This window comes from Tupaia chinensis, unplaced genomic scaffold (genome assembly GCF_000334495.1).
Source record: "Tupaia chinensis unplaced genomic scaffold, TupChi_1.0 Scaffold000355_1, whole genome shotgun sequence".
NCBI lineage: Eukaryota > Metazoa > Chordata > Mammalia > Scandentia > Tupaiidae > Tupaia > Tupaia belangeri.
In genome coordinates this window covers 1,087,379-1,103,945 of record NW_006159850.1, presented here as the reverse complement: position 1 = coordinate 1,103,945, position 16,567 = coordinate 1,087,379, and the positions used below count along the sequence as shown (strand labels likewise).

At 66.3% G+C, this 16,567-nt stretch overlaps 1 protein-coding gene across 1 annotated transcript in view; it reads left to right on the top strand.

Annotated features, from left to right (window-relative positions):
* ZFPM1 (zinc finger protein, FOG family member 1) overlaps positions 1–16,567 on the top strand; it is a gene marked incomplete at its 3' end in the record, with an annotated part of 49,496 nt that overhangs the window by 859 nt on the left and 32,070 nt on the right.

Below are 16,567 nucleotides of genomic sequence, written 5' to 3'. Positions count from 1 at the left end.
CGGGGCCCCCGCGTCGCGGCCCGGGCACCGGGGGTCCGGCCCAGGACGGGGTGGCGGCGGGAGGGCGGGAAGGAGCGTGGTTGGGGGCGCGGCCCGGGGTGCGTCGCCACCGCGCGGCCTGCCCCTCCTCCGCCAACCCCCCCTCCCCGAGATGGTGCGGCGATAAGGCGGCCCTGATCTGGGCTCAGATAAAGTTTAAAATATTCCATTCTGCAAGTCCCATCCTGATAAGATCGCTCTGTCGGGACGGGCTGAAATTGTGATCTTATCTCTCGGGCTGACTCTCCCAGGCTTTGTATCTGGGGGGAGGCCTGGGAGAGAGGGGGCACCTGGGGCCGAGAGCTGGGGACCAGGGGCTCTGCAGCAACCCAGGCGCAGGTCCTGGTGCCGAGCCTTGACCTGCGACCTGCAGGTGACACTTGAAAGTGGGATCCTCCAAGTGTCCTGGCCAAGGTCCCCCGGGAACATGGTGCCCTGGGATGCCTCCCCTCGACCCCAACCCAGAACATCCAGGGAACTGCCTTGTATCGGGGAGGGGGCTTCGGGCTGGGTCACCCCCATGCATCTAAGTTTCTCTCCAGTCTGCAGGTGGGCAGTGTCCACCCTACCTTGCTAATGGGCTTCTGTTAAGAGCGCTGCACTCTCAGGGCCACTAGGTTGGGGAGGAGGGAGCGAGGGGGCAGGAAGCGCCCCTCCCCACTGCAGGCCAATAACTGCTAGCTTCTGAGGCCAGGGCCTCCTCCCAGAGCGCCCCCCCACCACCACCACATAGGCAAGTGTCTGGGCCCTCCCGGGAGGCGAGGGGGTGCTGGCCCTCTGCCCAGTCCCAGCGCCAGGTCACTGCCATCAGGACCCCATGTGCGTGAGTGTGGGAGTGTCCATACTCCCAAGGTCTCCAGAGAGGGGGCACAGGCATGAATCTGGGTTCCTGTAATCTGATTCCTCCAAATTCAAGCGGACTCATGTTCCTAAAGTCGCCTTCTGTCTGTCAACTCGAGTATTAAAACACCCACGGTCCCGATCTGGGCTTGTTTAGTTTCTCTTCCCCTTCTCTGAGCGCCTGTTCAGTTCTGGCCGTGTGTGTATTTCAGAGTGATGAGCGATGCAGATAGCACAGGCAGGGAGGTCACAGGTTGGGAACGATCTCCAGCCTGATACTGTGGCAAAGCTAGAGCCCAGCCCAGCTGGGCTGGAGCAGCGCTGGGGACGGGGACCTTGGGCTCACAGGCGGCCCCTGCCATCCTCAGCGTGCCCAGGACCAGAGCAGGGCAGAAAGGCGAGGCGGGGCACCCTCCATGCAGCTCTGGGCCCTGGGCGCCTCCCCTCCTTGGCAGATCTCAGCGCGTTAAGATGCGAAGGCTGATTGTCACCGAGCGGAGGCGCCCGCCGCCTCTGCCCGCGGCTGTGCTGCGGCCCTGGCAGCTGCGCGCCTGCTGCCCTGGCTTCACCTGCGGCGGGACACGGATGCGGTGGGGAGGGGGCCAGGCACTTGAGGCTGCCGCCTCCTTGGCCCCTTCAAAGCCGGGGCGCAGCTGCCCGCGCCTCTGCGCCTTTTGTTCCACGCTGAGATAGATGTGCCGCGCTGATAAGGTGCGCAACCGATGGTGGCTGCGATAGGCGCTTCCATTTATTAACTTCAAACTTTGGGCGGGGGCGGGCGAGGCGGAGCGCGGCCTTGGCCGGCCAGATGGCTGAGACGATAGGCGATAGGCCGGGGCGCACTGGCGGGGGAGCGCAGGGCGAAGCTCGGGACCCCTGGCGTCCCCGGCGCGCCGGGCTTTCCTCCGGCCCGGGTCGATGTGAGCTCTGATAAGCGCCGGACCGGTCGGCCCGATGGCGATCGCCAAGACCGATAAGAGGCCTTATCAACGGCCACCAGGCCCCGCAGGGTTCAGGCTACAACAGCACCGGGCATGAGGAGGACGGCAGGGGCCTGGGGCCGGGGAGCAAGCCTCCTGCCGCTGGGTCTGGGAAGGTTTCTCCCCAAACACACTTATTTGCCAAGAAGTTGATCCTCCCTGGGCCTGTGGTACAGCCCTTCAAAATGAAAGAAAACTGACTTCGAGCAGCCTTGGGGGGAGGACACCCCGCCTCCTCCATCCCTAGGAGATGGTTCAAGATAGCCAGAGGCGGGTTTGTCACCTCCTGGAGCAGAGAGGATGTTTTTCCCCCTTGAATCATGTCGGGGTTGTTAGTTCCTGGCAAGTCCTAGTCGTAACCCGCCCAGAGTTTTCTTAAAAAAAAAAAAAAAAGAGTGAAAATAGTTTCCATCCCCCCCTTGTTGGGGGGGCGTGTGTGGGGACAGGTCCCTCAGGCTAGGCACTTGCTGTGTGCTAGTGTGGGCTGGGAAAAGGTTGGGGATGAGGGCCCCAGGGCTACCTCAGGGTGGGGACTCCCTATACCGTAGGGCCAAAGGGCTCTGAAAAGCGGGGTGATGCTTCCTGGCCCGTGATCATGGGCACTGGACAGCCTGTGGAGGGTAGGAGTGAGGTCCGGGTGGTGAGTACTGGGGCTGGTCCTCAGTTCCCCTCCGGAAGTGGGACAGAGCGCACGTCAGTGCTCTCGGGAGCCCGCAGGTGCAGCTGGACTTGTGGAGCAGCAGGAGCTCCTCTGCAGCAAGAGGGCCCTAGACCCCGGGTGCCCATGGGAGCCCGGGCCATGCCTCCGCCCTCCTCAGACACACCCTCCACCCTGCGTTACCAGCAGCTGCGAGGTGGCTGCTTTCACTCCAGCTTCCAAGTCCCGGCCACGCTCAGCCTGGCGCCGAGGGCCGCAGTGCAGGCTGGCAACGGTGGGGTGCCCTGCCCTCTCTGTGAACAGGGAGCGCCTGGGTGTCCGCGGGCCCTCTCACAGTGCCCCTGCCCCCGGAACAGGGCCCGGCTGCCTGGGGCAGGCACTGTCCCTTCTGCAGCCTCAGTTTCCCCCTGTCAAAAATGAGTGTGGCAGTGTCCGCCATCCGGGGGCCAGCCTCAGCCTGTCATCCTTGGCTCTGGCACCACCCAGTGTGCTATGCCATCCGGGTCACGGTCACAGGGCTGGCGACTCTTGGCAGAGGACGTTGGAGGCCAGGGGAGCTCGCCCAGCCCTCCCGGAGCCAGGGCCGCATGCTCGTCCGCAGTGCCCACGTGGCCTCCGCCCGGCTCAGATGCCCTGGGCACCCGCATCGCTGAGGTGGAATGGTACTGGCAAGAGCCCCTGCTGGGGAGCCCTGTCCGCGTGGAACCTGAGGCTCAGAGGAGTGGGGCCCTTCCTCAAGAGTGACAGTGGAGCGGGGACCCCGGCGGCCTGGCCGCACTCCTGACAGCCCACCTCGGGCTCGCTAGGCCTCAGGCTCCACGTCATGACGTGGCCTGTGGGGTCTCCCCAGCCCTGTCCCTGTCAGCACCTTCCGGAGACGTTACTCGGCAGCTCCCGGGGAGGCAGCACCCAGCCTCCGCAGCTGAGCCCCAGGCCGCATCTCATGCACCCAGCTGGCCCTCCCAGGGGCCAGCAGCCCCGGCGAGGCACCCAGCACCGCCAGGGATTTAAATGGGTCAGTCGGGAAGAAAGGCGGCGGGAACGCGATGCCATTAATTGTGCCCTTATCTCCTGTTCCCATGCCAACCAGACGTTCCCGGGGCTTGACGGCTCGTGAATAATGCTCCACGGCCTATCTGCCATCGAAGGCCTCCTCCTGGAGGCAGCTGTTGCGTCGCCGATTGGTATCGCCAACCCCACAGACCCGGGCCTGGGCCGCACGCAGGCTGGCCGGGCCACGCGCGGGCTCCTGTTCATCCAGCCACCGCGCCTGTGCCCTCCAGGTCCCCAGCAGCGCCTGTCCCCGTTTCTCAGGGGGGAAACTGAGGCCACGGCCGCATACTTGCTCCCCAGCCCTCACCCACTACACCTTCATGGGCAGGAGTGGCCTGGGCCAGGGGTCCCAGGACTGGCAACAGCCCCTGCGCAGGGGTGTGCCCTGGCAAGGCCTGCCCTCCCAGCCTCAGTCCTCCATGCCTGAGCCTCCCATCAGGGCCACACACAAGCTGAGACTCGATGGCTTCTCTCTGGCGTCTCAACCTCTGGAACGATCTGGTCACTCACACCCTGGTGCCAGGCGGCTCAGCTCCCTACTGCCATGGTGCCGGGTGTCTCACCGGCAGCCCGCCCTGTGCCCGGGCGGCTCAGCTACCCACTGCCACGGTGCCAGGTAGCTCACCAGCAGCCTGCTCGCTCAGCCTTGCATGCTCCCAAAGCAGGGCCCGAGCTGGCCCACTCATGGTGGGCGTATCAGCAAGGAGCAAGGTGCTCTGTGTGCCCCTCTTCTCCTGCAGCTGTGGGGACGGGGCAACCAGTAGGGCTCCCCCTGCGTGCTCTGTTGGGTGGGGGTCTGCTGTCACCAGCCCCACCCTGGTCCTCTCCACGGTCTTTGAGGGTCAGATCTGTGGTCTGCAGCTTATCTGAGACTAAGAAGTCTCCCTTCTCAAGCTCTCCCGGGGTCCTGCCCTGGAAGAGGGCCCTCACCCTGTGGCCCATAGCGCTGTCTGCCAGCCCCATCCTGGTGACCCCTGACACTGCCTGGTCCTGCCCTCTGCCCCACCCACCCACCTCTAGCACAGCACCTGGCCTGGGAGGGCTCAGGCAGGCCTGCGAGGGAGGCCCCACCAACCTGCCACAGGGCCCTCGCTCAGGCCTGGGCTGCCCCCTCGAGGGCTCCGGTCTCAGGAGTGGAAGACCACCACAGGAACCCGAGTTCTGGCTTGGCCTCACTGGGGCCCAGTGGACATGCTGCGTGGTCGTGTCCCTGGCACTGTGGCCCCAAGGTGCACTCGCGTCGTGTCCGAGCCAGCTCAGCCTTCCCCTCAAGTGGTGGCAGCTGAAGGGGTCGTGCACTCCTGGCCACACACTCCTGGACCTGCTGTGCTGGCTCCACCCACGCCCCGTCCCCTTCCTGCCCAGGGGTCTCATCTGACCCATCTTCAGACAGGAAAACAGGCCTGGGAGCCGGTGAGCGCAGGAGGCCACAGCACATGAGAGCAGGCCCGGACCGGGGCAGGCAGAGGTTTCTCCGGTACCGCCCACTCAGCACCCCCGGCCTGCAGTCCCAGGGGCTTTCCAGTGAGGCCCTTCCCCTCCTGCCCTCCCCTGGCCTGAGGGAAGGCCTGGCCCAGGCAGGACTGCGGAGGCTGATCTTGGTGGACAGCCAGGCCCCTTCCCCACCTCCCGGGCCCTGGTGGCCGCCTCTGGGCCAGGGCTTTCTACTGTGGAGCAGTGGTGGGCTATCTGTACCTGTGAGCACCTGGCCCCGTCTCGGCCCCGCTGCCCCAGGGCTGCAGTGGAGCAGGGACCTGCAGCCGCGCCAGCGCCCAGCCCCCAGCCCCCAGCCCCACTGAGGGTGCCTGTCGTGCTGACTGCAGGCACCCGCTCCCCTCAGGGCGGGCTCTGGGTGCTCTGCACAGGAGGAGATGCCGCCTCAGAGAGGGTGGGTGGCTGCACCAGGGTCACACAGCACTAGCCATGTTCCTGCCATGGAAACGGGGTGGATATGGGTTAGGTGCGTAAGCCCAGGCCCAGCTCCAGGCTCCGTGCCCCGGGACCTTCAGAACTGGAAGGCATGCTGCTTCAGAGTGGGCCTTGAGTCCCTGTAGGCAGCCCTGGTCAGAGACCAGCCAGGGTCCTGGACTGAGGCTCAGACTGTGGTCCAAGGAGGGCCCCCCTTCTCCAGCCCTTGGTCTCTGTGCAAAGTGGGGTGTCGTGGGGACACCAGGTCCCCACCCTAAAAGACACAACCCCACAGGGTAGAGGGTCCACAGGACACCGGCTCAGCCTGGGCCCGCCCGTGTGGCTTGTTCATTGGGGCCACCATGAGGATGGGGCCGCCTTCTCGTCCTGCCGGCTGAGTGCGGCTGGCCTTCCCTGGGCACTCCACATCACTGCCCCGCCGCGGATCCCCTTGCTACATCCAGCCCCTTCCCAACAGACCCAGGTGCAGCGGGGGGCGGGGCCCCAGGACCCTGTGGCCTCTGCTGCCTGTGGCCTCGCACAAGGGAACAGCTGCCCGCCGTCCTCCGCTGGGGACGGACGGGGCATCTCTCAGGCCCCGCTGGCCTTTCGGCCCCAGCCAGTGTCCATGGTCTATGGCCACCCCAGCTGTCCCCTGGGCTCCCCGAGCCTTGGCCACTCAGTCCCCTGAAGGGGAAAGCTGAGGCTTAGCCACTGGCCAGCGTGTCCTGTGGCCACCTCACAGCTGCGGTCTGCGCCAGGCGCCTCCCTGAGCTCAGCTACCAGCTCAAAGCTGCCTCCCTCCCCTCCCCCAGTAGCCTTGTGGAGGTCAGACCCCACGCCCTGGAGGGTATGCTTCCAGCCCTCGGGAGGAGTTCAGAGTGAGTCGTGGGGGGACGGCGTCTCCGCCCGGCCTGGTGTGTCCACTTTTGAGCCCCGGAAACAGACCTTCCTTGGTTCTTGGAGCATCTAGCTCTGGTCTCCCTGTTCTTCTCTGCCTGTGTGACCTTGGGGAGTCCCTCCCCTCTCTGGGCCAGGGTGGCTACTGCTGGCCTCTCCGCTATATATAGTAGGGACCCTAGCCACAGCCAAACCTGACACGTGTCAGGCCCGGCAGCTTCCAGAGGTACCGGACGGTGGGCGGGGCTGCAGCAGCGGGGCCGTGGCCAGATCCTGGTTCTAGACCTCGGCCATCCCCTGTCCATCCCCAGGGACTCAAAGCACGGGGACATGGGGCTCCCCGTCCCAGAGGGCAGAAATGCCCCGTTTGCAGCTCTGGAGCCCAAGGGCAGGTGGGCTGCCCTCCACATGGAGGGGTGTGGTGTGTGCCCAGCCTGCAGGGCTGGGCCTGGGAGCTGTGCCTGCACCCCACAGCTTCCCTTGTGCTCCCAGGGCTTGGGGTCCAGACTGGCCTTCTGGAGGGGTGCCCACACCCCAGACCCACTTGCTACCCCACACCCCGCCGGCCCACTCCCCACCCCACTTTATAGGTCAGCACAGCACAGGAGGGCCCAGGACCAGCCTGCCCCCTAGGGCCCGGCCTTAGCCCTCCCTCCTGAGCAGCGGCCACGCACGGCTCCACTAAAACCAAATGCTCTCCTGAGAGCCGAGGGCACCCCAGTGCGCGGCGGCAGGCAGCCCTGCCCGCACTGTCTCCCCGCCGGCCCCGGCAGGCGCAGGTTTCAGCTCCCGTGATAACTGGAAAGTTGAACTGGCCCCATTACTGCGCCGAGATGGTTGCCGAGATAGGGCCCTGATAATGGGGAAGATAGCGCGCGGTGGCCGGTGGCCCGGGCTCCCCCATTAACATTCCCCACCGATCGCAGCCTATCTGCTCCATTTCCACTCCTCCCGTGATAAGGATGGAAATTCTGACTTCATAGCTCGCTGATTAAAGTGTCTGGATTTCTTGATAATACACAGATAAATTATGTTTTTGAAAAAGAAGGTAGGGAAGAGGGTGGGGAAGATGGGGCCGGGAGGGGAGCCCTGGGCTGCCTCTCCCGTCATGTCCGGCAGCGGGAGGCCTCTGCGCGGGGACTACATCCTGCTGGAGTGAGCGCCCCGCAGGGCCGTGCCGGGGAGCGGGGAGTGGGTGTCGGGCCTTCCTCAGGAAAGCGGCCACCTGGTGGGAGCATCAAGACCAGTGACAGTGGCCTGGCGTCTGTGGGCAGCCTCTTCAGAGCCCCTGGGCCCCACAGCTGCCGTAAGCAAAGGCGGGAGGCCGGGGCCCAGGCTCGGACGCAGAGCACCCGAGTCGGGCGCGCCTCGTCAGCAGGGCGCAGGGCTGCTGGGAGGCTGCAGGGCCCAGCAGGGGTCCTGCCCACATTGGCTGGGCCTGGGACAGGCCTGGTACCCAGCAGGCACTCTGAGCACGGAGGGACCGGCAGAACCCGCAGGCTTCGGGAGGACTTGGAAGCCGGGGCTCCCGGGCCCGTCCTGTGTGTGCAGCGCAGCCGGCTGACACGTGTGACAGGCGGCATCGGAAGGGCCTCGGTGCCGTCGCTGCGTCTGTCTGGATAAAGCGGCCCCTCCAGCTGATCCGAGATCCGGTGCTGATCTCCATGAGTGGCGACAGAGCGCGGCTAATCCCCCGCTGAGGGACAGGCGAGGCGGCAGGTGGTGACAGGCGGGCACCGCCTCCTGGAGGGAAACCGAGGCCGCAGCCGTGCGGCAGGTCGTGCTCCCCTGCCTGGGCTCCGTTTTAAGTGACTGTGGGCGAGGAGCTCTCTGGGACCCCAGGTGGGGTCTGGGTGTCAGCCTTTCTGGGTAGTTCCCAGTGGGGCCTCCCTCACTGAGACCCAGGCTCACCCTTGTGCCAGAGCCCTCCAACGCCCTGGGAGAGGGCCCGTGACCTCATTGTGCCAGCACGCTCGCGCAGGGCGACGGGTGCAAACCGAGGCCACGGCACAGAGGGGAGCCCGGCGTAGAGGCTTGGGCGAGGCTGGGCCCCTGGCCTGGCTAGTGACTGGAGGCTCGAGGGGCCTCACCGTGGGGCCCCACCTTTCCCACAGCCTGTCCCCTCCCTTTTCAGGGAGAAGGGCCTAGCCGCAGAGAGCAGAGAGGGTGAGTAGCAGTGGGGGGGCACAGAGCCCCAGGAACAGGCGGCACCGCTACCCGCCCCTGGCTTCTCGGAGTCCTCCCAGCTCCCCCAGAGATCAGGCTCCTTTGGTGAGAAAATGGTGGTTTTTTTCCGTCTTTTGGGTTTGGTTTTGTTTCCATATGCTAAAGGAAGGCAACGATTTCCAGTAAAAGGGGGCGTGGGGGGGAGGGAGGTGAGTGTCGCAGGCATCTGACGCCACCTGTGGGGGCCACCGGCACAGCCCTGGCCGCGAGGAACTGAATGGCAGAGAAATAGCTGAAGGGTCGGGGCCACATGTGGGTCTTGGGGAACCCCCACGTGGCGGTGGCGCCCTCCCTCCTGCACCCCAGCACTCTCCAGGCAGCCAGGCAGACCCTACCACTTGCAGAGGCCAGGGACCAAGTCCCGCCCCATGGGGTCCGAGTGGCGCTAACCTCTGTCCTGAGCTCCTGGGAGTCCTACCCTCGGGTGACTCCCGCTTTTCCCCCTCTGTGACTGAGGGCCACGGGGAGCCCAGAGCTGGCCTGGGACTGGCGGAGGTGGGTGGGGCGGTCCGGCGTGGCCTCTCTGGTTCTCGGACACAGCCCTGCTCTGAGACTGTCTCCACATCCGTGGAGTTGGGCTGACCACACGCAGACCTGCCCTGCAGGGCCTGCACGGGGTGCCCACCCTGGCCCCGCCCCACGCCCCGCTCCACCTCTGTGCCTGCAGGGGCACCTCAGGGCTCCAGGCGTGGGTCCCCCACTGACTGGTCTCGGACAAGCAGCTCTCGGCTCTGCCACTCACCACCCAATGCTGGACCAGGAGCCAACCCCCGGGTCACTGTGAGGAGCTGGGGTGGTGGAGGGAGTGGAGTGTCACCACGCTGCAGCCCCAGGGCCTCAGGAGCCCCAGCCGCCCCTAGTTCCTCTTCCGCCAGGAGCTCTGGGCTGCTGGTCCAGCCGGGCATCATGCTAGCTGGGCCCTTCCGGCCCGGGGTCTGAGAGCAACGGGCCCCCACCCCACCCCACCCCACGGCCCCAGGAGGTGTGCAGTAGCAGTGCGTCCCACCCGCTCTCACAGAGAAAGCAGGGACCCATGGAGGCGGGAGGCGCGGTGGGGGACCGCTATCTCCGCCATCAATCTGCCCGCTCGCTCCGAGCCGTTCTGGTCCCCTTATCTCACCCCACCAAAATGCCAGGACGGAGCGCGTGCACGCCGCCACGCTCGCACACCCGCCCCGACGCGGAGCCCCGTGCTGGACGTGAGGGCCCTGCCAGCCCCTGCTGTGGCTGCGTGACCTCCAGTCAGTGCCTCACCCCCTCTGAGCCCTCCACCTGGAAGTACGTGCTCTGTAACCGAGTCCTCCCTGCAGCTTTCCTGCCCTGGACCTGGGTTGGGCTGGGTGGCCAAGAATCCAGCGCCCCAGAGCCCGGTGACCCCTCCCCTGTCCCATCCCAGAGCCCGGTGACCCCTCCCCTGTCCCATCCCAGAGCCCGGTGATCCCCCCCATCTTATCCCAGACCCAGTGACCTCTCTGCTGTCTAGGTGCCTGCCCACCCGAGAGCTCCCACTCAGGGGTCCCACCTGCCTGCTGGCAGCCAGTGGGACAGGGACATGCGAATCCCTGGGAGCGAGGCCCAGGGATTGGCTGAGCTACAGGGTATGGGGCGGGACTTCCTCCCAGGGACTCCCTTAAGTTGGGGGCGAGTTGTTCTAGCTGACACTCGGGCAGTGGAAACCTGCTGGGCCTGAACCAGGTAGGCAGGCTGGCCCCTGGTCACCTGCTGACCCTTACAGCCCAGAGTCCAGAGCCTGAATGGGGCCAGGCCTGGGGTGTCCCGGAGACCCCTGAAACCGAGCCTGACACCCAGGTGTGAACGTCGGGACCAGACTGCGAGTGCGGCAGGAGCCGGCGCCCATGTGCCCGCCACGGCTCTCACCCGGAACCTTGCCCCCAGGCTAGGGGCTTGCTGCCCTGTGACAGCCCCTGCCCTCTGCCGAGCCCGTCCTCCCTGGGGAAATGCGAGGCATCTGGTCCTTCCCCTCCTGGGATGGCTTCTATGGCCGTCCAGTTGCCTGCCCCTTGCCCCGGGGCTGAGGCCATCTTTCTTGGGTGTGGATGTCTGGGTCCTCCAGATGCCATGGTCAGGAATGTGTGTGGCGGGAAACCAGGTCAGGGGGTGCCCATGGAGCCGAGTTGGCTTCGTGTCAGGTCTTGTGGCGAGCCGGACCTGAAGAGCAGCCGCAGGTGTGCGCGTCGTGGGACGGGCGAGAGTGGAAAACAGGGTGTTTGGCCGACCCGGGGGGAGGACACAGGGCCGCAGGTGGGGCCACAGAGTGAAAGGACATCCTGGGACCAGCCCACTAGGCGGGACCCCCCACTTCACTCAAGCTCCGGCCCCCCAGTGCCCTGTGGAGCCCGATAGACACCCGACTGAACTCTCAACCTCAGCCCCATCCCAGAGGCCAAGCCAAAGGAGCCAAAGCCTGGAGCCAGAGTTGGGTGTCTACACAGAGTCCTGGGAGTCCTGGGGTCGCCCCGGACAGAGGGCTGGGCTTGCTCTGACCCCCCAGGGGCCATAGGGTCCCCAAGCCCATACAAGCTCCACGTGGACCTGGCCCAGGGACCACCCGCTGCTGGGCAGAGGCACACCCACACCAACCTGTGACTGCAGAGTCGCGGGCTCCCTGACGGGCGTGCTGCGGAGGCCAGGTCCTCCCAAGGGCAGCGGAGCTAGAGCTCCAAGCAGGCCCTGCACCAGTCATGGGTTGGGGCCCTCGAATGCCGGCACATCCCCAAACACCGGCCTGCACAGAACCAGTGTGAATCCCAAAGCCACCAGCAGCACGCTGCTCTGGGGACAGGTGTCCCACCCCCATGTACCCTGACCAGCCACCTGTGGGCATCCCCAGAGCTGCCTTGTGTTCTCAGGCCACCCCTCCCACAGTGACCCCCCTGGGGCCTCCCGGCCATGCCCAGCCTCTGTCCACAACACACACCGAGTGTCTATGGCCCTTGAACCCCAAGACCCCGTCTCTTCTACAGAATAAGGACAGTCCCTCGGCCATGAGGGTCCTTCAGGGTCAGTGTGGACAGCCCTTTACGGGGGAGCCCGGCCCGGCAAGCTGCTGTCTTTGGACTGGCAGTTCCCGAGGGGCATCCTGTTCTGAGGCCTGTGGTGGGACCCATGCTGCAGGGGTGTATCCGACACCCTAGGAGCCCTCAGGGCCGAGCCTTGGCAGGACGGTTTGGCCATCATTATCACGGGGCCTCCCGCCACAGTGCCCCCACCAGTGTGGACTCGCAGGGCGTGGCCTGTAGGGCCTGGAGACAGGTGCAGGGGAGGACAGGCCTGTCGGAGGGTGCCACCTATGGGCAGGTCACGTGGGCACACATGCTGGGTGCTGAGCGGTACCACGAGGCTGGCGGCTCTTGGGTTTTATTTTCACTTTGTTTTTTGTGGTTAAATATGCACAACTTCGATAAAGCCATGGCGCTCTGAAGCCTGGGCCATTACTGCCCTCTCTGGGCCGGGCAGCCAGCGCCACCCCATCCAGATGTCCCCACAGAAACTGTGCCACCGAGCACTCCCCTGCCCCTGGCCCGACTCAAGCTCAGTTTGAGGCCAAGGAAGCAGGCCAGGCCTGGTGTCCCTGGGCCCTGTGGGTTTGCTGCTGGGGATCCAGCCACTCAGGAGAGGGGCGAGGGGGCGGCCACAAGTCTGCGTGCTGGGCACTCTAGGCAGGCACAGGAGCAATTCCTGCTCCTGCCACAGACATTCCAGATGGCCTCCCTGGAAGAGGAGGCAGGGAGGAGGTAACTGCGCTCCCTGGCCTAGGCAGTCACCTGGGCAAAATCCATGGGTTCCCAGGACTGCCTGCCCCAGCCTCAGGCTTGCCCTGCCCTCCCAAGGCCTGCGCTGGGGGCGCTTTCACAGCGGCCCTGGATCGAGTCTCAGGGCCACATGGAAGGACGTGGGGGGCGGTTCTTGTATGTCCTCTCGGGGTCCCAGTCACCGCCTGCATGTCAGACACAGGCCTGTCACCCTGCCGTCCTCTCCTGGAAAGTACGGTCTCCGTCCGCCCCCCCCCCCCCTGCCACGGCTACACAGGCTCTGTGAGCCGCAGCCCTGCCTGGGAGCCCTTCCCGCGCTCTGGGTGGAAGGCTCAGGCGCCCCACCCTCTGCTTCCTCCTGACCCCTCCCGGGGCACTCCTGCTCCACACAGGCCCTGCCGCATGGTCACTGCTCCGAGAGCCTCTGGACAGCCCCCACGGCCACCCTGCCCCCCGCCTGGTCCCAGCCCGGCACGTGGTCTGCAGCCCCTCTGCTCCCCGAGGAGTGTCAGCAGCCTGGTCTCCGGTGCGAAGCAATCTCGTGTAATCTATCAGCCGCTATCAGGCCCATCGCCGGCCGGGAGTGGCTGGGCCCAGAGATGGCGCCAGCCCCCGGCGGTGATAAAGTTTCCGAGTCGAGGGTGATGGATGTTGAGTAAGCGCGGGCCACGCCGATAGGATGTGGACTTGGCAGGCCTGCAGCTCGGCCGAAACCACTCTCCTCGGCCAGCGGCCCTCAGGCCGGCCTTCCCCTCCTCCTGCCTGTCTCTCCTCCTCACCCTGTCCCAGGCCCCTGCCCCAGGGGACAGGGTGGGGGACCAGCTCGCTGGCCCTGGCCTGAGAGGGGGCAGGCTGGGGCAGGGGGGGGGCCCGCTTGGAGGTGGGGTCTCGCTGCAGCCCAGCCTGTGGTGGATGCGGTGTGCAATGCAGCGTGCTGGGGGTGGCTTCCCGGCGGCCGTGGTAAGACCATGGCTGTTCGTCCCGGCCCCCTACCCCACCCAGAGCTCGGCCTTCTCCAATTTCTGGGACATCCCAAGTCGGCCCCCAGGGCTGTGCCCACAGTGCCCTGCGTACCCTCTGGGCTCTCCAGCCACAGCCTCAATGCCGCCTCCTCTGGGAAGCCCTCATACCAGTCTGTTGCAGCTAACCTGCAGGGTCCCCACAAGCCCTGGGCTGGAGAGATCCCAGCACTCGTGAGAGAAGAGCGTGGCGCTCCTTGCCCTCCCAGAGTCCTTTCAGCCCTGTGGGCTGGCGAGCTAGCGCCCTGGGCGTGACACGTAACCGATGCCGGCCAGGACCCCTCCGCTCAAGCCCAGAGCGGCCGGGAGCGGCCGGCCAGAGGCAGTGTTGGAGCCAGGTGGGCCAGCATGGCTGCCTTCGCCTCCGTGCCCTCCCCTGTCCGCCGGGCAGGCTCCCTGCAGACTTGTGCTAGCTCGGGCCCCATGGTGCTTTGGGACCCGCCTGCAGGCAGCCGCTTCACACCCCTCACGGCCCTGTGCCATAGCGGCAGGCAGGCGATGCCCACAGGTGAGGCGCGCCAACAGCAAAGCACACGGGACTGAGGAGTGTGCAGGAAGACGCTGGGCCAGACGCCAAGGCGGGGGCCAGATAGGAGCTCGGCATGGGCCCCACGACCCAAGTCCACGTCCCACCACATGAGCCCGAGCAAGGCCTTGTCACCCGCGTGTGCTGAGCAGGACGGCGGGCAGGCGAGGACCCCGAGGGCAGTGCCGGCGCAGGGCGGAGAGCGGGAGGGGGCAGGTGCCGCTGCCCTGCGCCCCGCTTCTCCCTCTGGATGTGGGGTGATGCGCCAGGGAGGCGGTGTGAGCACTCGAAGGACCACTGCGGCGGAGAGGCTGGACACTACCGCTGGCCCCGGGCCACCATAGGTAGCTCCTCCTACCCAGGTGGGGCCGACACGGAGGGCCTGCACCTCTCAGGGCTGTCCAGCCTGGACGCAGGGCCAGCCTGGCGTGGCTGTGGGCCCTGGGCAGTGGAGCCCACCACGTCCCGCCCACTGGCTGGGGCTGGCCACAGGAGGAAGTGGTGAGGCCAGGGTGGGCTGTGGGTGCAGAACCCCATCGCGGGCGTCGCGCCCTATCTCCGACACCTCGTCCGTCCGTCGTGGTCCCCCACACCCGCCAGCTTATCTGGGAAGCGGGAGGGGACCTCGCCTGGGCGTCTCCGCCACGCGGGTGGGGCTCAGCCCCATTCCCCCCCACAGGCAAGCAGGCTTAGTCCTGAGGCCCCCTTGGGACTAACGAAGCCTCCGCTCTGCCCGGCCCGCTGTGGGGGCCCGCCACAGCCCAAGTCCGAGCCAGCACTCTGCCTCCGCACCCCTGCCGTGTGCCGGGGCCATTTGGACCCTGGCAACTTCCAGGAGTGAGAACAGATGCCACCACGAGAGAGGGGCTGGGCGGCGGGTGGCCTCACGAGACGGCATCTGCAGCGAGGTCAGAGGGAGGGCACAGGGCCCCGCCCGCCAGGCGTGACCCTCTGCAGCCCAGCAAGCGGCCACCGAGGAGCAGACTGGTCAGGGCCCCACTGTGCTTGGCTATGACAGCCACAGGGAGCCGGGGAGGTGTTTGGGAGGGGCCGGGCTTGAGCTGGGATTTCTCGGGGAGCGTGCCGTGGCGAGGCGGGTGCACTCTCATGTGTGCAGGAGGCTGGCTGGTGGGTGGGTCTGGGAGGTGTTCCTGATGCGAGGCCAGGCAGTGACGGGGAGGCAGGGCCTGTGAGGGCCTGAGTGGTCTTTTTGTCTCAGGGGTCATGCGGTCAGGCACCAGGTCCCTGGGACCTCTCGGTGGAGACGGGGCCACGGGCCAAGCCATGCCCACGGGCCTTCATCCCCTCTCGCCACCTGCCACAGCCCTGGGTGATTCGGGCCAGGCCTACCGTGGGGGCTGTGGGGACGGCTGGTGAGAGTGACCAGAGAAGAGAACGGCCAGGCGCCCGGGCCAGCCTGGTCGGGTCTCCACAGAGCAAACACCCTGCTCGCTGGGCACGGGGACACCAGGGTCAGGTCTCGCTGAGTCCCTGACAATTTGTGGGTCCCTTTGTTGCTTTTACAGGAGAGGGAAAGTAAGAATTACCCCCTGGGGAGATGGCCGCACCGCAGTCCTTTCTCCTCCATCCTCATGTTGAGATTTGACACACACATCCACACGTGCCCAGTGTGTTTTTCAATCTGCCAGGTCTGGGACTTGAACCACGTGGCAGTCGGCATGTGGGATCGAGCCACCCCAACCTCCACACCACTGTCTGACTTGTCTCAGACAGCGTTTAGGGAAGCAAGTGTCGGGTCTGGCTGCGGCGTGAGTCCCCTCCTGTGGGCAGGCCACGTGGAGCTGGGTTTCATCTGGGTGGCACACCTCAAGTCTCACCCACGTCTCAAACCTCTGGAAGCCGCACGCTGGGGAGGACGAGTTTCGCGGTGTGGACTGTCCCAGCAGAGCTTCCGCAACGACACCCAGAGTTGAAGGGAGCGTGGCAGCTCTGGGGCCCCTGCGGCCCTGCCGTGAATGTCCAAGCCCTCAACTCCAGGGGTGGTGGCCACCCTCCGCTGGCCCGGGACAGCCAGTCACCAGCGCCTCGCTGCTGGGCCTGAGCACATGCCGGCGGAGGCTGTGTCACTGCAGACCACCCACCGCGACAGTGGCCTCAGCAGAGGCAGGTCTTTGGAAACGCAATGGCTTTGCAGTTCTCACCCCATGTAGTGGCCGTTTGCTTCCAGTCCCCAGCTGTGACGGGGAACACGAGGGACACCCAAGGAAGGAGGGCAAGGTCAGAGCAGGGCAGGGACCGGGGCTCGGGAGTCTGCTCCGTGGCCGCACTGTCCAGCCCCTGGGCCGAGGGGTGAGCCGAGGCCACGCCCCCAGCACGCCCATCCCACCCCGATGCTGGAGTGGGGCACACCTGCTGACCTCCGCACTCACCCTTCCATGGCTGCCCTCGCTGTCGGCAGGGATGCAGGGCTCACCCCAGCGCTGGCCGTGCCGCGTGGCCATCTGGAGCGCCTCGCGGCCTACCTCTGGTGAGGGCCATAGCGGTTGCCTCCCCAGGGAGTGCGTGAGTGTGCCAGCTGCCCTCTCATCCCCTGCGGGGCTCAGCGAGGCCGACATAGGCACAGCCGTGACCTGCCGGACATGGAGGCGCTCGCACAGAGGTGGCCTTGGCTGTGGGAGCTGGGC